Below are 21,711 nucleotides of genomic sequence, written 5' to 3' on the forward strand. Positions count from 1 at the left end.
GTTATTGTACTTTTCAATTCCAGAATTTCTTTTTGGTTTATTTTTAGGTTTTCTATCTCTTTATTGATATTTTTACTTCATTCAGCCGTCATTTTCTTGTCTTTCTTCACCTCTCCCTTTAGTTCTTTGTGCACCTTTAAGACAGTTGTTTTAAAGTCTTTGTCTAGTAGATCTGAAATCAGTTCTGTTTCAGGGATAGTTTCTGTTGATTTTCTTTTTTTTCCTTTGGATGGGCCATACTTTCCTATTTCTTTATATGCCTTGTGATTTTTTGTTGAAAACTGAACTTTTTTTTTTTTTTTTTTGTCTGTGCTGTAAGATCTTAGTTCCCTGACCAGGGATTGAACCTGGGCCCTCAGCAATGAAAGCCTAGAGTCCTAACCACTGGACCACCAGGGAATTCCTGAAAACTGGACATTTGAATCTAATAATTTGGTAACTCTGGAAATCAGTTTCTCTCCCTTCCCCAGGGTTTTCTTTTTTTGTTTCTGTTTCTGTTTTGATTGTTGTAGGTTGTCTCTGTGCCAGGGATCTGCTTGAGGTGTAAACTTAACGTTTTCTCAGATCTTTTCTGAGCCCGTGCTTTCCTCTGAGTGTGCATGATGACTTTCTAATTTCCCCTGTATATGGAATTGCTTTTGAATGTCCTACTCTTTCATATCTGTCCCCCAAAAAGAGAAAAAGAGAAAAATGGAAGGAGGAAAAGAATGAGTATTGGCCCTTTAAATCCCCAGAGGTCACTTCAGCTGGAGCGGGGAGGGACTTGCAACAGTGGAGGGAGGTGCAGCTAGAGATCTGGAGCAGCAATCAGTACTCAGGGCACAGATCCCTTATGTTTGGAAGACATGGTTCTTCTTGACCACCTTGGCTCCTGCAAGCTACGTGCAAGCTGCTCCAGGAACAGGTGTACAGCTGCCTGCGATGGGGCTGTGGGTGTGGGATGGGTAGCTGCTACTGTACTAAGAGCTAAAATTGACTGAAATTAACTGCACTTTACTGTCCAAGCCTTCCCCTGGAAGTTGCAAGCCTTCAGTGGACTCCAGAGTCCCCACAGTTGCATCAGACAGGTTCTGCCAGAGCAACTGTTGTTTAGGAGGGGAGACAGATTCCTGGTGCTCCCTACTCTGTCATCCTCCCAGAAGTGTCCTAAAGTCCTATTCTTGGGGGATTTGTATTCATAAGAAGATGGCCCTTTAAAGAAAAAAAAAAGTTACTCTACATTAAAATGTTTTAAATTCTAGCGCTTTTTCTCTTTTTGAGCTTTTCAAGTTGAAGCAGGGATGAGGGTGGAGTGAGTGGGGTGAATTTGGGCCTGGAGTTGAGGGCTTTGTTTTCTAGACAAAAGATTTCTTTTCAAGACATTTCAAAGGCTGTATTGTAGTGGGATCCTGCCCGTTATGCAGCAATCCCACACTGTTAGACCAGACCCTCGTGGCCTGGCTGACTTTCCTGTTTCTGCTACTCCACGTTGAAGCACAGGCTGCCTGCAAAGCTGTTGCTTATACCATGATTTCAGCTTTGAAAAATTCTGGCATGTTCAGTCTATTCTTTAGAAAAGTAAGAAATGTATACACAAAAATATCCCAGGCTGGTCAATTTACTGCCGGATTGTAGAAAGTCTATTTTCTCAAAATCATTGAGATGGTTTCAGAACCAGTTGAAGAGAGAACCTGGTTATTCTGCTTACACAGTGTTCAATCCTTGATTCAAAGTGGGGGGATGAGATTATTACAGAGTTGAAAGCAAGACCCTGACCTAGGAAGTAATTCTGAGAATTCCTTGTTATTTTCTGACTCAGCCTGTCTGATCAGAGATCCCAACATAAAACATAGCTTTTGAAGGGAGCCCATGAGCCAAGGTCAAGCTTGCTTTCACCTCACAGTTGGGTTTCTCTTGTCTTTGTTCCTCAGCTCTGCCTCCATCAAAAATAAGACAGTGAGCTTGTGGGTCAAGCAGCTTGTAATTTCTCCAGGCCCATTGTGTGAAGAGAGGAGGAGAAACAACAATGCCTGAAGCTTCTTGAAGAGGTGAATACATTTGGAGGACATGGAATCGTTTGTAAGTCAGACTTTCTTGATCCCAATACTATCAACATTTTGGACAGAAAACTCTGTGTTGTGTGAGGCTGTCCTTGCCCCATAGGATGTTTAGCGGCATTCTGGCCTCTATCCACTAGATGGCGGTAACTCTCCCTACTCGCCACCTCAACCAGTCAAGACGAGCAGAAATGTCTCTAGGCCTTGCCAAGTGGTTGAAAACCACTGGTGTTAAGTTTTCCTAATGAGTATAAAAACCCTACCAATCCACAGTTAAACATAATAATTATTCAGTGGATCAAAGATAACCAAATAAGTGAATGTACCTCCTTTATTTCTCTCTCCTACATAAATCGTTATTTACCATACAGATCCAGGAAGCATCCTGAGATAAGTGCAGGGAAACAAGCAAATAAAATAGGGCTTATCTCACTTTCAATTCATAACTCAAATCTAAATATCTCAAGGATTCTTGGCAAGAAAGAAATAGCTAATGTGCTCAGATTCTTCTCATAGGCAGAAGCATGCGACCCCCCCAACATGAGCTGCCTGCCTCTGGCTGTGCTCTGCAGAATCCCCCCACCCCACCCCATTCTCTGGGGGGCACAGTAGCTTCTCTATTCCCAGAACCATACAGCCTCAGTTCTAGCTTTTTTTCTTCCCACCTCTTGATCCCTTCCCACCTCTTCAGTTAGAAGCCCTGTTAGGTTCTTCAGGCTGTGGGAATGCTGGCTTTGAAGAGTAGAAACCAAGGACAGTGCCCTTGTTGACTTATTGATGGTGCCTTGTTACTGTGCCATTTGCCACACAGGATGATAAAGCTGACTCTAATAGAAGAAAAATTGATAGCCATTAAATTGACCAAGATTTGAAAGAGATTCCTCTGTGGCCTTTACAGAAAGCCACAGACATGATGATGGGATGGAAAGTATAACCTTTTGCAAAAAAAAAAAAAAAATAGTGGAAATGGATCATTCACCTTGAATAAGAGATTGAAGATGAATCATGAGATGTCACTAAACCAATAAGCTTATGTTTTCTACCTCTGCCTAAGATATCAAAAAGAAATCAATACATGCAGGATGTGAGGAATTTAAATTTACTGTAGGAGAACATTTCTGATAGTTAATTAAGGTTTATCAACTTTACATGAGGCGCCAGCTCCAAGGGTGGTTTTGGAATCTTCTTTAAAGGTCTTTAAGAATTGCCTGTACTTGATTCTGGCTGCCTGGCTCAGGTAGGGTGTGGTCCTGCAAGGAGAGGAATGGCCTGTTTGGTCTCACTGCTCGGGCATGTGGATGGCAATGAGGTGACAGCCTGTCACTTAGACAGAGCCTTAACTGCATTTTCTAAATCAGGACTAATCAGGTGTGATTTACTTGGCCAGATTCAACAGATGGAGGTTTTCTCTCTGCTTTCAGTGGGGCTCTGTATGTTTACTTAGATAAGCAGAGCTGCCATTTGGGTTCCCCCAAGCTGATTCTGAGATGGAGGCTATTTTCTAGGGTGACACCTATGGTATCAACACTATGGAAGGAGGGGGGAGAAAGTAGGATCCAGCAGAGGGAGAAGGTAAGCCCTGTAGCAATCCCAACAAAGAGCTCAGCTGACCACATGGAAAGTTCAGAGGCTGGGATGGACCCTTTCAGGTGTCCCCAGTTGAGGCAAGAGGGCTGGGCCTTTATCTGCCTGTGGATGAGTCACTGCCCCTGAAGAAGGCAAGACCTTGGTCAGAGCAGCTTCCTTTAGCCCAGGCACTCCCCAAAGAGGGTTTGACAGCTGGAGGTCTTCTTCCAGCAGCATTCCCACCATGGGGAATAAACCCTCCATTCAGGAAAGGGGACCTGGGGGTGCATCCCTGTGTTCACCACAGGCAGCTTTCCCTACCTTCTACTCACATCTGAGACTTGCCTTTACCCTTTACTTATTAATACAAGAAGCATTTTCCCTCCTCCAGGAACATATCTCCCTTAATCTTGTTCCCATCCAACCCTTGTCACCCTAGTTAGTACACAGAGTAAATGCAGAGTCTCAGATTCTGTTGATTCTGAAATGTATTCTTTCCTCCCTCCCACCTTCCCCCACTTCCTCACTTCCCTCCTTCAACTCTCATCAGGCAGACTCACCTGCTTCCAATTTGAGCCTCGTGACAGCCAGCCTGGATGGCAAGCTACGTGTCAGCTGATTTCTTCCTCTTTGGAGTTTTTCCATTATTCCCTTAATAGCCACATATTCCCCCTCTGCCCTCTGCCAATACCTTGTGTGTGAATTCCCAGGGCAATAGTGCAGCTGGCCTGGAGCCTGGGTTAGCTCAGCCCCTAGCTTGTGAGACTTTGATCACGGCCTGTTTTCTCGATTAGCTGTCTAAAACGAGGAGAGGCCATTGGACTAAGTGATCCCCAACATCTCTTTTTAATTCCAACATTCAATGACTTTTTAATTTGAAGGATTTTCACAAAGGAAAATGGGAACAAAAAGGGATTCCAGATTCCACAGTCTTCACTTCCTATCCCACCCACATAGGAGATTGGAGCCTCCTTTCCCAAATAAATACAAGATGTGGGATTAGTTATGGCACAGTCTGAAGTGTCTGGGAGAGTGAAAGTTTAGAATCCCCAGAACATTTTGGAAACCAGTCTGAACTGAAATCAGAAAATTCTTAGCAGCCCATCTTGCGGCTGCACTTAGCCTCTGCCTGTGAGGCTCTCCTGTGAGGTGAGTGAATGTGAATCAGGACTTGTGTTGAGCTGTAACCCAATTCCTGAAATGCTCAGGGAGTCCACTGCAGCAAGAGTGGTTTCCTGCTGGTTTTATTCTACTGGTCCCCCTCCCCTTTTCTTAATCTTAGAGGATTTAGCTATCACTATTGGTATTTTCTGTAGTCTTTGTCTTTTGTTTGTTTTTGTTGCATGACCCTGGGCCAGGGTAAACGTTGGCCCTTGAAGGGAACTCAGGCTCAGGGGTCCAGGTAAAGACCCTTCAAATTGTCCTTTCTTTTTTTTTTTTAACATCCTTATTAGAGTATAATTGCTTTACAATGGTGTGTTAGTTTCTGCCTTATAACAAAGTGAATCAGCTATACATATACATATATCCCCATATCTCCTCCATCTTGAGTCTCCCTTCCTGCCTCCCTATCCCACCCCTCTAGGTGGTCACAAAGCACCAAGCTGATCTCCCTGTGCTATGCGGCTGCTTCCCACTAGCCATCTATTTTACATTTGGTACTGTATATGTGTCAATGCCACTCTCTCACTTCGTCCCAGCTTACCCTTCCCCCTCCCCGTGTCTTCAAGTCCATTCTCTATGTCTGCGTCTTTATTCGTGTCCTGCCTGTAGGTTCTTAAGAACCTTTTTTTTTTTTTAGATTCCATATATATGTGTTAGCATACGGTATTTGTTTTTCTCTTTCTGACTTACTTCACTCTGTATGACAGACTCTAGGTCCATCCACCTCACTACAAATAACTCAGTTTCGTTTCTTTTTATGGCTGAGTAATATTCCATTGTATATATGTGCCACATCTTCTTTATCCATTCATCTGTTGATGGACACTTAAGTTGCTTCCATGTCCTGGCTATTGTGAATAAAGCTGCAATGAACATTGTGGTACATGACTCTTTTTGAATTATGGTTTCTCAGGGTATATGCCCAGTAGTGGGATTGCTAGGTCGTACGGTAGTTCTACTTTTAGTTTTTTAAGGAACCTCCATACTGTTCTCCATAGTGGCTGTATCAATTGACATTCCCACCAACAGTGCAGGAGGGTTCCCTTTTCTCCACACCCTCTCCAGCATTTATTGTTTGTACATTTTTTGATGATGGCCATTCTGACCGGTGTGAGGTGATACCTCATTGTAGTTCTGATGTGCATTTCTCTAATGATTAATGATGTTGAGCATTCTTTCATGTGTTTGTTGGCAATCTGTATATCTTCTTTGGAGAAATGTCTATTTAGGTCTTCTGCCCATTTTTGGATTGGATTGTTTGTTTTTTTGATATTGAGCTTCATGAGCTGCTTGTAAATTTAGGAGATTAATCCTTTGTCAGTTGCTTCATTTGCAAATATTTTCTCCCATTCTGAGGGTTGTCTTTTCATCTTGTTTATGGTTTCATTTGCTGTGCAAAAGCATTTAAGTTTCATTAGGTCCCATTTGTTTATTTTTGTTTTTATTTCCATTTCTCTAGGAGGTGGGTCAAAAAGGATCTTGCTGTGATTTATGTCATAGAGTGTTCTGCCTATGTTTTCCTCTAAGAGTTTGATAGTGTCTGGCCTTACATTTAGGTCTTTAATCCATTTTGAGTTTATTTTTGTGTATGGTGTTAGGGAGTGTTTTAATTTCATTCTTTTACATGTAGCTGTCCAGTTTTCCTAGCACCACTTATTGAAGAGGCTGTCTTTTCTCCATTGTATATTCTTGCCTCCTTTATAAAAGATAAGGTGACCATATGTGCATGGGTTTATCTCTGGGCTTTCTATCCTGTTCCATTGACCTATATTTCTGTTTTTGTGCCAGTACCATACTGGCTTGATTACTGTAGCTTTGTAGTATAGTCTGAAGTCCGGGAACCTGATTCCTCCAGCTCCGTTTTTCTTTCTCAAGATTGCTTTGGCTATTTGGGGTCTTTTGTGTTTCCATACAAATTGTGAAATTTTTTGTTTGAGTTCTGTGAAAAATGCCATTGGTAGTTTGATAGGGATTGGATTGAATCTGTAGATTGCTTTGGGTAGTATAGTCATTTTCACAATGTTGATTCTTCCAATCCAAGAACATGGTATATCTGTCCATCTGTTTGTATCATCTTTAATCTCTTTCATCAGTGTCTTATAGTTTTCTGCATACAGGTCTTTTGTCTCCTTAGGTAGGCTTATTCCTAGGTATTTTATTCCTTTTGTTGCAATGGTAAATGGGAGTGTTTCCTTAATTTCTCTTTCAGATTTTTCATCATTAGTGTTTAGGAATGCAAGACATTTCTGTGCATTAATATTGTATCCTGCTACTTTACCAAATTCATTGATTAGCTCTAGTAGTTTTCTGGTAGCATCTTTAGGATTCTCTATGTATAGTATCATGTCATCTGCAAACAGTGACAGCTTTACTTCTTTTCCAATTTGGATTCCTTTTATTTCTTTTTCTTTTCTGATTGCTGTGGCTAAGACTTCCACAACTATGTTGAATAATAGTGATGAGGGTGGACAACCTTGTCTTGTTCCTGATCTTAGTGGAAATGGTTTCAGTTTTTCACCATTGAGAATGATGTTGGCTTTGAGTTTGTCATATGTGGCCTTTATTATGTTGAGGTAAGTTTCCTCTATGCCTACTTTCTGGAGAGTTTTTATCATAAATGGGTGTTGAATTTTGTTGAAAGCTTTTTCTGCATCTATTGAGATGATCATATGGTTTTTCTCCTTCAGTTTGTTAATATGGATTATCACATTGATTGATTTGCATATACTGAAGAATCCTTGCATTCCTGGGATAAACCGCACTTGATCATGGTGTATGACCCTTTTAATGTGTTGTTGGATTCTGTTTGCTAGTATTTTGTTGAGGATTTTTGCATCTATGTTAATCAGTGATATTGGCCTGCAGTTTTCTTTCTTTGTGACATCTTTGTCTGGTTTTGGTATCAGGGTGATGGTGACCTTGTAGAATAAGTTTGGGAGTGTCCCCCCCTGTGCTATATTTTGGAAGAGTTTGAGAAGGATGGGTGTTAGCTCTTCTCTAAATGTTTGATAGAATTTGCCTGTGAAGCTATCTGGTCCTAGGCTTTTGTTTGTTGGAAGATTTTTAATCACAGTCTCAATTTCAGTGCTTGTGATTGGTCTGTTTATATTTTCTATTTCTTCCTGGTTCAGTCTCAGAAGGTTGTGCTTTTCTAAGAATTTGTCCATTTCTTCCAGGTTGTCCATTTTATTGGCCTATAGTTGCTTGTAGTAATCTCTCATGATCCTTTGTACTTCTGCAGTGTCAGTTGTTACTTCTTTTTCATTTCTAATTCTATTGATTTGAGTCTTCTCCCTTTTATTCCTGATGAGTCTGGCTAATGGTTTATCAATTTTGTTTATCTTCTCAAAGAGCCAGCTTTTAGTTTTATTGATCTTTGCTATTGTTTCCTTCATTTCTTTTTCATTTATTTCTGCTCTGATCTTTATGTTTTCTTTCCTTCTGCTAACTTTGGGGGTTTTTTGTCCTTCATTCTCTAATTTCTTTAGGCATAAGTTTAGGTTGTTTATTTGAGATGGTTCTTGTTTCTTGAGGTAGGAATGTATTGCTATAAACTTCCCTCTTAGAACTGCTTTTGCTGCATCCCATATGTTTTAGGTCATCGTGTTTTCATTGTCATTTGTTTCTAGGTATTTTTTGATTTCCTCTTTGATTTCTTCAGTGATCTCTTGGTTATTTAGTAGTGTATTGTTTAGCCTCCATGTGTTTGTATTTTTTACAGATTTTTTCCTGTAATTGTCCTTTCTTCTTGAGGCTGACTGTCTCATTCAGTAATGACAGACCATGATAAATGGGTTGCATACAGTAAATATAGCACAGAGCATGGAAGCTGGAGAGAAATGGCTAGTGGAAAAGTGTACCTGGCTGTTAAAGAGCAGAGTTGAGCTTATTTGCATAGTAACTCAGGTGTGGTTACTTATTTATGAAGCACATTTCCTCTGAGGTGTGGAAAATAGGCTGTGAATCTGATTTTGCCCTTGAACACTCATGGTCAGGAAGCAGAGCCCAGTGTGACCCCCCTAACCCTCCCCATACCCCCTCCCTAGTGCTCCTGTTAATTCCCTGAGCTTCCTCTTGTCTTCCCTTCTTGCTAGACTGTGAGATCCTGGAGGTCAGGGACAGTGTTTGGTCACCATTTTTTCCCTGTGCCCAGCGACTCACCTGGCAGAATGGCAGGCCTTCAGTAATACATATGTCAGGAATGGCATTTGGCAGCCAAGTTTGCAACTACCTGGACATTGGAGGGAGGTAAATACAAAAGAGGAGGAGAGGACTTGGAGCTCCCAAACTGGACACCCACCCTGAAGCCAGAGGAGGAAGTAAAGTTAGAAACAGAGAGACAGAAAAAGCGCCATTTGAAGAAGGGGTCAGCTGTGGACCTCTTGCAGGAGAAAATCCCAAACAAACTTGACCTTCTTCCAAGTGCATGGTTTGACTCCCCCAGAACAAGGAAAAAAACAAAAACAAAACAACCCACATAATTCTCCACCCCTGCCAATAAAAATGCCTACCCCAAACAACAATTGCTCCAGACTCATAATGGTGCCCTAGTTACACAGCAGAAAGAACAAAGAAATGATTTAAGCATCTTGAAATTGAAATAGCTATTGCCAAACACCAGAGGATCAGCGAATCATTAGATTGCAGAAAATGCAGAACCTCTGAGGCCTCTGTATTCTTCCATCCTGATGTCAGACTGCTGGCAGCCCACGCTGAGCTGCTTTATAACAACATGCAGTTAGGCCACTAGAAAGATGAGAGGAGGGAGGAAAGGCCAGCTGGCCTTGCTGGGGGTTTGGAAGCTCTGCATTGAAGATACCTTAACCAGCATTGGACACTATCATTTCTCTGCTCCTGGTGATGAATGAGGCCAAGGCTGGGCCTTTCAGCTGATTAGACACAGATGTGGATGTCTCTGAGTTTATCAGTCAGGGGCCTGGCAGGAAAACAGAATTTATCCCAGGTGGTTCAAATAGAAAGACTTTGATAAAAGCATCGACAGAGCAGCAGGCAGGGTTGAGGGAACAAATACGGAGCATTGAGGTACCTGGAGACATGTATCGGGGGAGCCATTACCTCCCTAAGGCCAAAGGGCAAAGGGAAGAAGGAAGTCTTGGTGCCTGACCCAGTGGGACTGCGGCTGTGGAGGAAGGGCCTCCAGAGACAGAGCTCCAGGGCAAGGAGGGAGTGGGGAAGAAATCCCTGCCCGTTTTTGCTGCCTCATGTTGGCCAAACCAGAAGCCAGCCCGCAAGGGTGCTCAGGATGGTGCCTTCCTCAGGGGTCAGCTCCTGGGGCTGAGAACACGTGGAGGTGAGTCAGATGGAGAAAGACCAGTACACTGACCACTAACCTGATTACCATATAGCCATTTCCTATAGCTTCTTACATGTTATCTCATTTAATTCTCAAAGGTACTCTAAAGCTGGCTGAGCCTGGGGTTCTGCAGCATACCAGAGCTTGTGGGCATAGCGCACACTCTTGCCTAATGGCGTGTTCGGGCTGATGAGCTGACAGGAGGGAAGTGCGTTGAAACCCATCATCAGGAGCTTGAGGCCAAAGGGACTCTAAACGTCACTTAGAAAGTAAGACACTGGGACGGTGACTGTGAACAATTTGTCCGCTTTCTTCAGCCTTTGTAATTTATGCTTTTTATCCTGAATGTTTCCCAACAGTAAGAAGGTTGTCTTCTGCTCAGTAGGCAGTCCTGTCAGGGAGAGAATCTTGTGGGTTGCTGTGGGAAGTGACAGTGCTTTGCAGAAAGATCAGGCCAGGTCCCAGGAGTCATGGTTGAGGGAGGAAAGGGAAGCAGAAAGGCCAGAAGCCAGCTGTCCTGAGGAGGGGGTATGGCTGGGCCCGGGGGCGCAGGGCCTGTGCTCCATCTCTAACTCCTCAGAGCCAGGAATCTCCTCCTGGTGGTTCTGCTTCCCTGCCTGAGGTTGAGCTGGGAGCTGTTCTCCGAGGCATAGGCGCAAGCTGGAGTGAGTGACCTTCCAGCAACTCGGGGCAGCAGACACTGACACTGGGTCTACTTTACTGTAAGGTAATCTAAGCAAGAGCCGCCACTTGATCTGAAGGGCAAGGTCTTATCACCAAATAAATATTTCATCATTCGAGGCCCCAGTGAATCGAGGCATGGACAGGGCTTCGGTGCACACCTGAGTCCCCTGCCCCCTCTCAGGTGTCCAGTGGCTCCTGCCCGGGGCGGGGGGAGAAGGAAGGCCTGTGGCTGAGCCGTTAGAGGAGGTGGGAGAGGGCTTCCCCTCCATAACCTCCACCCAAGTGCTGAGTCACTCAGGTAGATCGCCTCTCTGCGCCTTAGTTTTCTCAGCTGCAAAATGGAAATGATTTCCCAGCCCAGTTCTAGGGCCCTTTCTTGTTGCAGAGACCAAGTGTGATAACACAGGAAAGCATTTTGGAAGGCAGAAAATGACACATCAAGTGTACCAATTATTAATACCAACAGTGTCTTTTCAGAAAATGTCCCTCAAGAGGCCTAAACCATACTTGAGCTACTTTTATTCATTCATTTATACATTAAACAGATATTTACTGAGTACCTGCCATGTGCCAGGGGTTTATTTTCTGCCTTATGGATTGGCAGGGTGCTCTGTATTCGTTTCTCCATTCACCAGTCCTGCCCTTTAGAGGTTTTATTTTAACCTCTGCTCTCCAGGGTTGACAGGGAGTATATAAGTAAGTCGAATGCTTGTTGGGGTTGATGAGGAATATATTGACTGAAATGAGAGTTCAATGCCCCTGCTCATTACCTCCAGTCTTACTGAGGTTCTGCCTTTTTGCCTAAGGAGCTGCAGGCTGGGTGTGAGTAGGGAGCTGAGTAGCCCTGCAGGGCACCATGGCAACCACGATGAGGGACTGCCACCAGGGAGTTTAATGTCACGTTGCACCTTGAAGCTCATCAGCTGTGGGCCCAGCAGAAAAGAAGCCCTTCCCCATTCTGGGAGGTGGAAAAAAGGAAGAGAGGCAGGTGTGATGGACGCAGCTCAGGCAGGGCTATATTAGCATCTGATGAATATGCTGATATTCATCAGAGGGGAGTTTTCCCTTTCAGTGGAACCTCTGCTTGCTGGGAACTCGGGAGGCCAGGCCCCAGCATGGAGAAAGGCACAGATGCTGCTTGGTTATTAAATCCTGGGATGTCTTCTCAGGACATTTGCCTCAGAGCAAGAAGCATGGGGGCGGGATAGAGATAAATTAGGAGTTTGGGATTAACATAAACACACTACCTATATAAAATTGGTAAGCAACAAGGACCTACTGTATAGCACAGGGAACTATACTCAATATCTTGTAATAACCTATAATGGAAAAGAAGCTGAAAAAGAATATACATATGCATAACTGAATCACTTTGCTGTACACTTGAAACTAACACAACATTGTAAAATAACTATACTTCAATAAAAAAATAAAATAAAATTCCAAGACAAAAAAAGAAAAAAAAAAAGCATAGGAGTAGAGGGGCTCCCACATGGTGGGGAAGTTCAGAATTCCCTGCCTGTCCTGAAGGGGAATCCTCCTGAGTTAGTCCTGCCTTCCTGTCCCCAGATGTATTGCCTCCGGGTGTGTGATATTTTGTTGTTCCTTTGTTTAGTTAATAAATCAACCCTCCTACAGCTCTCATTTCCTAGTAGGACATGTTGGTGGGCACCCAGTAGCTGCCTGGATTATCTGATAAAACCAGCCTCAGTCCAGAAGAAAATTGTCTGTGAAGAATCACTAAACAAGTACAAAATAGTGTCCTTGTTGAAACAGAAAAGGAAATAAATGTGAAACAGGGTCTTGGGAACTTGGTGTCCCTTGGTTCTTTCAAAATATGCTCCACCTCCAGGACCCCAGGGAGGCAGGTGCCAGTAGGGGAGCTGACAAGCAAAACCCTTGCCTTCGTTCACGCACCACTTCATGGTTCTGGCGGAATCAGCCGAGTCTCAAATACTTGGTAGTAGGCCTTGTCTGCTAGGAATTTGTGCTTCTGCGTCTCTCTCCTTTTATCTTGCTTTCTTGTCATTCCCACACCGACCTCTTTAAACAAATCTAGCCTCCTCTTTTGCCTCATCAAACCTGCAGGCAGGCCCAGAGGCTGAATAGGAGCTGTGTCCAGCGGTGAAGGTGGGCCATGATGATGCGGGGGATGATGGTGATGATGACGACACAACACCACCTCGTCCTCGTCACTATCACTAGTTAACAGGGGCACAATGATGATGGGGGTTGACAGCCCTTCAGCAGGTTTACCTTATTTTAGCTTCCCTTTGCAGAGGTGATTTAAACCTTCATAAAACTCTTCCCTGAGCTCTGGTGTTTGTCCCTCGTTGTTTCTCAGATCCAGGATACTATTTTGGTTTAGAAAGTTCGCTTGTTTGTGCTGCCGCAGGTAGTGGCTGCCAGCTTCTCAGAGGAGAGGACCCAGTGGTTGTCTGTTTTCAGAGGCACTGCACTGGCTGCCCGTTCAAGATTGATTTTTTTAGATTGTTTCCTGTAATCGCACTGCACTATGCTGCCCTGGCCCAGGGCCCGTGCAGAGATTTTTGACTTGAAATGTCTTGCTTCATTCTCTGGAAGCTGCTGACGCTCACTCCTCCGGCTGCGGCCCCCAGCTTGTAACTGATGTCCTCCTTAGCTGAGCTAAGAGGCCTGAGAGGAGAGGGCGTCCACACTCATTTGCTGGACCAGCAGGCTGGCTTCTGCTCTTGAGGTTGCTTCAGTCCTGTGATGAATGGTGGAGGGGGGAGGGCGAGGGTGGGTGCTGATCCAAGGGAAGTTCTTAAAGAAAGATAACACATTAACATCAGAAATCTGCAGAATAAGATTTTGAAAACACCCCGAGAGAAGAAATATACTACATCTGGAGATAGAAATGAGGGTTAGGCACCAAATTTTCCTTTGCAAAGTTAGCACTTCTTGCGTGCTGGTGGGAGCATTAGGTGGCAGCCTAATTAGGTGACGATTAAGTAAAAGGGTTGCACCCCGGGGCTGCTCCCTCCCGCCACACTGCCCCCAACACTCTTCCCTTTGTGCTCCTCCCCAGTGCAGTTGGTGCTGGCACGTAAGTGCTTGGTAGATGAAATATCCAGTGGAACTGAGGGCCGGAAATGGGACTGCCGGAGCTACACACAGCAATACGTGGCTGGGGTGGAGAGAAGTGTGTTTGGGGTTTAGGGAAAACTGTATTTGATGACACAGAACAAGATCTTTGAGGGGCTGAGACCACAGGATTCAGAGTATCTGCTGGGAGGAGGGGACAGTGGTTCCTGCGTGAGTGCCACAGTATTCTATGAAGGAGGTGCCGCTGTCGCTTTTTTCCAGGTGAGGAAATTGCCCAGGGTCACAGAGCAGGGGGCTACCTCTTCCGAGGGTAGAGGACAGATGTGGGCCTGTTGGCGTCTGGACACTTTGCTGGGGGAGGGGCACAGCCTCAACCCCCCCTCCCCTTCCCCAGGGGCCTCGGGCCAGGCTGCGGGAAGCAGTGCCTCTGCCCCGCGGAAGTGGAAGGGGAGCCAGGCCATAGCGGCCTCTCTGTAGCCAGAGCTCAGAGGGGCTGAGACTGCCCCTCCCTGGAGCCCGCGGCTGGGGACATGCGTTCATTCTCTACAGCTGACCCGACTCCTCATTCTTCCTCCCTCCAGGGACCTGTTGGCTGGAGGCCCAGGCTCTGCTGATAGAGAACTGATGGATTTCCTAAAATAGGAAGCCCTGTCACCCACCCATTCTCTCCCTTTGGCTGAGCTGGGTGGGGCCTCCTTAGGAGAAACCTCTCTTTATAGATTTGTTTTACCAGAAGCAGCTTTGGCAAAAAAGAGTGCGGCTGAACTCATGCCTTTGGTTGAGGGCCAGTTCACAGCCATCCAAAGTCTGTTGAGCCTGGGGGTTCACTGGAATAATAGGGCAGGTTGGAGGTTGGACAGGAGTCTGGGCTCTCACTTCCTGTTTAGAAGGGGTGAAAAAGCCCAGGGGGCCACACTGACTATGCAGCCAAGCTCCTTCCCTTCCAGCAGAGGCCCCAGGGCCCCTGAGCCTGTGCAGGGAGCTCTGACCTTGGCTTTATAACAGACAAATTCAAGTTCTGGTTATCTCATTTTTATATTCGAAGACCTGGAGCAAATCATTCTAGGACTTGGTTTTCTCCTACGTGTAATGGATTTAACAGCCCCTGTGCTGCCTACCCACAGGGTTGTGGTCCAGGTTCCGAGGGGGAGCCTCTGTGTGCATCAAGTGCTGGGTCAGCACTGTCAGCTGATAATGAGACAAGCTTTTGTTTGCTCAGAAATAACACTCAGGGCCTGGAACAGGAAAGGTGAGCCCCAGCCATCTGTCTGCTCAGGGAGCTGCTTCTCTGTGGCTGTGGCCCATCAGCCTCTCTCTCTGGCAGTCCTGCCTCTTTCACATTGATTATAAAAATAACCACGTACCTCCTTCATTCTGCCATTTGGATTTTGCTTGGCTGATTCACTCTTCTGTAACGCGGACTATCTTCTCCTTTTACACTCAGTTGATCTGAAATCGGATTTTACAGAATGGAGCAGAACTTCCCATTCTTTTGTTTTTGCGGGGTTTGGGTTTTGTTTTTTAAGCTTGTTTTGTTTTTACTGCTCAGAATTCCCCTGATACACTTAGTTTTTCAACTTTGCATGTGATTAGAGGGAGAAGCCATCACAGTGCTAACAGTCCCCTCCCCTAGGTGTGATTCTGCCTTGAAAAACAGTAAGGAGGGAGACAGGGCAGGCCCGGCCTCAAGTCATGCTCAGACCATGCCCATTCTTGGTGCACTTGGCAGTCATGAGTTTGGCAGAACTTGGATGGGGCCATAAACTGGACCTGGGGTGAGGCCCCATCCCTCTGCTGTTGGCTATGGGAAGAATCATGAGGACCCAGTCCCCCACCCCCATCCCTAAATAGGCAGAGGCCTGGGGAAGCCCTATTGGAGGCGGGACTCTGCTCCCCTCTTGGCATGGTTGACCTTGTGTGTTTTGGGTGGGATGGAGAAAGAGACAACTGTGGGAAACTAGGAAAAGGCAGAGTGGCTGAACCCACAGAGGTGTCCCAGCTGCCCTTGCTTAACTGGAAGCAGAATCTTTCCCAGAGCCCCTTGTGAGCAGTGCAGTGAGACCCCACGCCCACCCCCTGCCCCCCCTGGAGGCTGGAACCAGTACCTGTTCCTCAGTGGTAGATACAAAAAAGAGCAGATAACGTCCCCATGCTTGAGGAACTCAAAACCTTCCAGAGAGATCAAAGCAATCCCCAAAGCATGAAAGATGTGGCAGTTACTAAAAACAACTGGGTGTGTGTGAGGATGGCGGATGCCTGGGCTCGCTCTGGCCTTCTGAACTGGCTGAGGGGAGTGGACCAATGATCCACTCGCCTCCCTTCTGCCCTCTTTGCTTCCCTTCCTTCCTGCTGTTTGTATAACACTGTGCTAGATCCTGGGTGAGGATGGAAGTGTTCTAATAAGGGATTCAGCAGTTCCTACTGGGCAGTGTCAGTGCCAGTGCCAGAGCTGGGGAGGACTACTTTAAGGGCCAAGTCCTCCTGCCTGAGGGGGCAGGACCTGGACTTTCAATATCAGTGTCAGGGCCAATGAGCCTTGTCCTAGGGCATCCTTCTGGACTGACCATATCCTAACCTCAGCTTCTGCACCCATTCTGTTCCTTTGCTTTTGCCTTTGAGTCTAAATCATTTACATAGATTCTACCTCCAAGTAGGCATCTTTCATTTGCTATCCCAGTGTCTAATTTGGAAAGACCCCTGACATCACCCTTGAGGCAAAGCTTTGGCACTGGACCCCCTTTCTCACCTCGTTTTGGTTCTGTCAAGTTGCTTCAGCCCAGACAGAGTTTACAGGACTTCAGATTAGTTGAGGAGATGAGATGTAGACCCAGACTAATTTAAAAAATAGTATGTTAATTGTAAGATCTCAGAGGGCTTAATTTTGGTCCCGAGGGACAGTCAGGATTTGCATAAATGGGAAGGAGCAGAGAGTGCATTCTTGGCAGGAGACAAGGCTTCAGCAAGAGCTCAGGGATGGGAATGTGCTTCACGAGTTCAGGGAGCAATGAATAGACCGGTTTGCTAAAAATATTTATCAAGTGCTTCCTATGTGTGAGGCACATAGAAGATACAAAGGAAGGGTAATGAGTGATCCTTGTCCTCAAGGATTCTGCAGCGTTCTGATTCTGAAATGCCCCCATCAGAACAGAAAGGCCTGGGGAAAGTCTGAGGAATAAATCTGGAGGCAAGACTTCAGGGTGCAGGAAGGCATCAGCTCTCTTAGCACAGATATGGATGACGAAAAAAAAATGTGCTCAGGACATAATCTTAGTAAAGCTGCAGATTATGTTTAAAGTAAACATTTACAAAGAGGATTGGCATGAAGAATGTGCAGGGAGAGGGAGCAGTTCCGTGTCACAGAGCTTCTGACCTGCTGCAGTACATTTAGCAAAAGTGGAAAGAGAAGGTACCAGGGACCGAGCCCAGATGTATTTTAACAGCAAACTCTCCAGCCAGCTGATGTCCCTGATATTTGTTATGTTGCTATTGTCTTGGTGACCTTGGCAGCAAAGTCGTACAGGCCTGGGGAGACCTTTCTAGGTTGCTAGATTCTTTGGCTTTTTGAACTTGTCGCAAGAAGTTGCTTTGGTTTCCTCTCCCTGACTACAGAGGAATGCCTGTGGTCCCCGAAATAGAATAACAGTTGACGGAGCTCTGCGTCATGTTCACAGGGAAAATTACTAATGAGATAGGTGACTGGGTCCTTGCATTTGCTCTCCTCAACACCGCTAAATTCTAATGGTTTCTCTGAAAGAACTTAATTTGAATTTGCATTTCTAAAAGCTGTATATCATCACTTAAAGGTACAGTTAAAAAGTAGCAAGACATGAAATAAGGGCTTAGGTATACCAATAAAATGAACATTCATTCAGCAGACATTTTTGTCCCTATTATGTTCAAGTCACCCTGCTGGGCACAAAACCAGGTGCCTATTTATAAATGCCTCCCTTGTACAATGCTCTTACATGCACAAGATCAGGACACTACTCAACTAAATGAGCAAGGAATGCCAGGTTCGAGCTCTTCCAGTGGAAGCATGAACTGTCCATCTAATAGAAGGGCATGAGAGAAGGGATTTCTTCAGTGGTCTGTGGTAGCCATTTGGCCTCATCCCCCTCCGGACTTTGTGAGGCTACCAAGTTTCACAAGGAAAGGCCCTTTTCCAGGGCTGTGTATGCAGGAGGCAATGAGACCAAGAGGTGGGGGAATAACCTAACAAAGCAGGAAACAAAACCCGCTGTCACATTCTACAAAGTGGTGGAAGCTGGCTTGCCTCTGATGAAGCTGGTTCCTTTTACAACAGCAAGCAGGGCACTCTGCCTGTTCTCAGCCCAGGCTGGGTGAACCGAATCTGAATAAGCCTGCTGGGTGGAAAGGTGTGTGCCTACGAACCGGTGAGTGGGGTCCAAGAGCCAGGATCTGAGGATAGGCAGATGCCTGGCGTGGACACGGCCCCCTGTGGTTGAGGCCAGAAGGCCGTAGGGAGGAAGGTATACTGTGGGTTCCACCTGTGTGTGCTCCTGGTCAACGCCTTTGAGAACCAGACACGACCGAGAGAGGAGAGGTTGGCACAGGATGGTGCTGGGGCATGCACTGTGGAAGCCCAGCCTGGGTCTTCTGCACACTGACTTCCTGGTTGCCCCACACCTAGGGCTCTCCATTGGAGGACTAATCTTTTTTTTTTTTTTTAATTGGGAGTTCTACCCAATATGAATAATTTGTTAGAACAGTTTGGGTCCAGAAGGAGTGGAGACTGTGATACCCCTGGGTTGATGTTTGGGTGGTTCCTCTGACTCACTCAGAGAATCGGGTGATCTTTTGTACCTCAGTTTCTCTTACCCATGAAAACAGGATGAAACTTGCCTGCTGCAGATCACAAGGCTGTGGGAAACTTGCTTAAAGAAAGTAAAGAGTGTTTACACACGCGTAATACCTTTGAGGGAGGCAGGATTTCTATAGGAGAGCTACATGGTGCTCTGAAAAATCTTTCTTCAAAGTGAAGCCCATTTCATTGTTTGTGCCAATGTCTCTTTTCTTCCCACCTCTCTTCTAATCATCCCCACGTAGTCATACACCCCATGTGATAATTTATTAGTAATAATAATAGCTACTCTTTATTGACCAACTCCTCTATGCCAATCACTCTGCTAGATATTATCTTGAATTCTTAAAACAGCTATGAAAGATAAGTATTATTAATCCCTCTTTATAATGTGGAAGCTGAGGCCTAGAGAGGCGGGTGGAAAGGATAGAGGTGAGCCAGCAAGTAAGTGGTAGAGCCAGGATTGTAACCCAGGTCCACCTGACTCCAAAGCCATACCCTTTCCACTACACGCCACCGGCTCCGGGCCACTCTTCTCAGATTTCTGAGGGCAAAGGAGTGGAATCTGCTAGAGGAGGCAGCTCCCAGCAGAAAAGGGACGCGGAGTGTGTGGTGCCTAGCACAGCGTTGGTGGTGCCCACACTCACCCCAAGGATGTGCCTGAGGCTGCTTGTGGTGGACACACCGCAGTGCAGTGGCTTTTCCTTGGCCTTTGGCAGAAATGCTATCTGAGCTGAACCCATCCTTTTTTGTGTAGAAGGCTGCATATTCCTAGTTCCCAGCTGTGTGGAGGAGCTCTGAAAAGGAATGAATTTCTTTTCTGGGGCAGACTCATCCCACATCCAGGTCCCTCTCCCCTCTTGTACTTTGCAGCAAGCCGCCTATGTGCCCACCCGACCGCTTGTTCAGAGGGATGAAGGCAGGTGGTGTCATGGGGCGCTGGGGATTGTGCCTCTGTTGTGCTGCTTCTAGAAGGCCCAGTTTTCTGGCAACATAGCTTACCTGGAAGCTGTTAACTTTGCCGTAGTTCATTTTATTGCATGCATTCTTACCCATTTTGTGGTGCTTTCAGACAATAGGTGTGGTGGCTGATGAGTTGAAACCCGCCTTAATTATGCACTGAAGCAGGCTTAAGGAGTGTTATTACTTGCTTAACGATACCAGCTTGCAAAACAGTTTCCATGGCTCTCAGCACAGCCAGGCCTTCATGGTCATACATCTGCTCCCGAAAAGGATTCGCCATTTGGAAATGCAAGCATTTGGCTCTGGCAAATGGTACCCTGACACAATCATTCTAGTGTTCGATGTCCTCTGAATGTCATTGTCTAGTGATTGGTATTGATTTTGGTAGCTCTTTCAGAGGCTGGGCTGTCAGCAACCCCTCTGGGGGAGATCATAGCCTTTGATGCTTGGGGAGAAGCTGCTGGTTGTATTGGTGCTTTGTTAGGACCAGAATTCCCTAGGGCCTATCATTAGCTCTTCAGAGTTTTTATATACAATATCCAGAATACTTGTCAAATTTCTATATTATGTAATCACCGTCAATGTCATATGTGTAAGACTTTCTTTTTCCTATTTGCGGTAATCACCACTTTAATACTTAGTTACTTAGGTAAGGATGCACAAAAAGGCAGAAATTTAGAGCCAGTTCTTATATACAGTAACATTCTATTTTTCCAACTTTCTAGCCTCCTCAGGCAATGGTGTATTCCAAATACCATGTTTTTTCTGGTATCTAAAATTTACCACTTCAAGTAAAAAAATTAATTTTTAGATGTTTAAAAATTAGATTTTAAACTTTTGTAGTATAGTCTTGATTTCTTAAATATTATATATTTAATGTAATATAATTTTTATTTTAATGACTTGATCGATACCAGAAATTGTGCAATACTGCTGTCAGTCAATGATTTTCTCAAGGCAGTTGAGACACATGGAGTTGGCCCTTTTTCCCCCGTTAGCTAGAGTGTTGTGAGCCCTTATTCCCCTGGACCTTTCGCATTCTCCACTTTCATTTCTCCCTGCTGCCACATGTTCTATTGCTTCTAATCCACAGCCTTATTTCTCACAGAGGAGTAAGGACTCGGCAATGGCTCTATTCCCCTGGAGAAGTTCAGCACGTGGGCTTTGTGACAGCAGCCCACTGCTTACGGGTCCTCTTCATTTACTCTGGAATTCACAGCTTTGCTGTAGATGGTGGAAGGTAGAGGAAGGCCAAGCCTCCTGCTCTCCTGGGTGTTACTGGCCTTGACACTGAGCAGAGCTGCCTGCCGCTTGGGGAAACGCATCTCAGCCTGTATGGGGACCTCATAGGTTATAGATTCATTGTATGTATGATGTGTCCTTTATTTCCTGGCCTGACTTTGACAGAAACCCCTGCTCTGATTTCTGTTTTACAAGTAGCTGATGGTTCGTGGAGCAACCGAAGCTTTCCTCACTCCAGTCTCCGTTTTGGCCCTTATGTACCACCCCCTGGATGGGCAGGAGATGCCAATACCATAGCAAAGAACTGGCTGCCCAACTTCTAAGCACTTCTGAGGGTCCTTTGGTAACCCTCGTCACACGTGTAATTTCTTTTTTAATGCCCATCTTCCCCACCAAACTGTGAGCTCCAAGAAATAGGGAATCGTGTCATTATTCTCTGTGGCCCCAGCCTCCGCAAAGTGCCTGACACATCGTGGGCATTCAGGGAATAGATGCTGGATTAAGTTTGAAAAGGTCCTTCATTGACTTTCTCATCTGAACAGTCCTGCAAGAATACTTAGTGCACACGGATATTCTTCAGACCAGGTGTTTGAGCATGAAGGAATGTTTTTAGGGTGGCAAAATCTGTACTCTCCCCTGCAAGGCTGATGGGAAGGTCCATGCTGTCTTTCTGGTTTTCGGTCTGTGATCGCTTATCAACACACAGCATGTGGAATCTTAGTTCCCCGACCAGGGATCGAACACCACACCCCTTGCATTGGAAGCACCAGTCTTAACCACTGGACCGCCAGGGAAGTCCCCAGTCTGTGATGGCAGTCCAATCAGTAAGTGGCTACCCTGTGCTTGGCACTCTT

At 45.5% G+C, this 21,711-nt stretch overlaps 1 protein-coding gene across 1 annotated transcript in view; it reads left to right on the forward strand.

Moving 5' to 3' along the window:
• The window catches only part of CLHC1 (clathrin heavy chain linker domain containing 1), a 128,096-nt gene that overhangs the window by 44,296 nt on the left and 62,089 nt on the right, over positions 1-21,711 (forward strand). Inside the window, exon 12 of the transcript XR_014235115.1 lies at positions 1,911-2,058. The gene's annotated coding sequence lies outside the window, so the exon portion shown is untranslated. The remainder of the gene's footprint in view (positions 1-1,910; positions 2,059-21,711) is intronic.

The sequence above is a fragment of the Balaenoptera borealis genome (assembly GCF_965194805.1).
Source record: "Balaenoptera borealis genome assembly, chromosome: 15".
NCBI classification, from domain to species: Eukaryota; Metazoa; Chordata; class Mammalia; order Artiodactyla; family Balaenopteridae; genus Balaenoptera; species Balaenoptera borealis.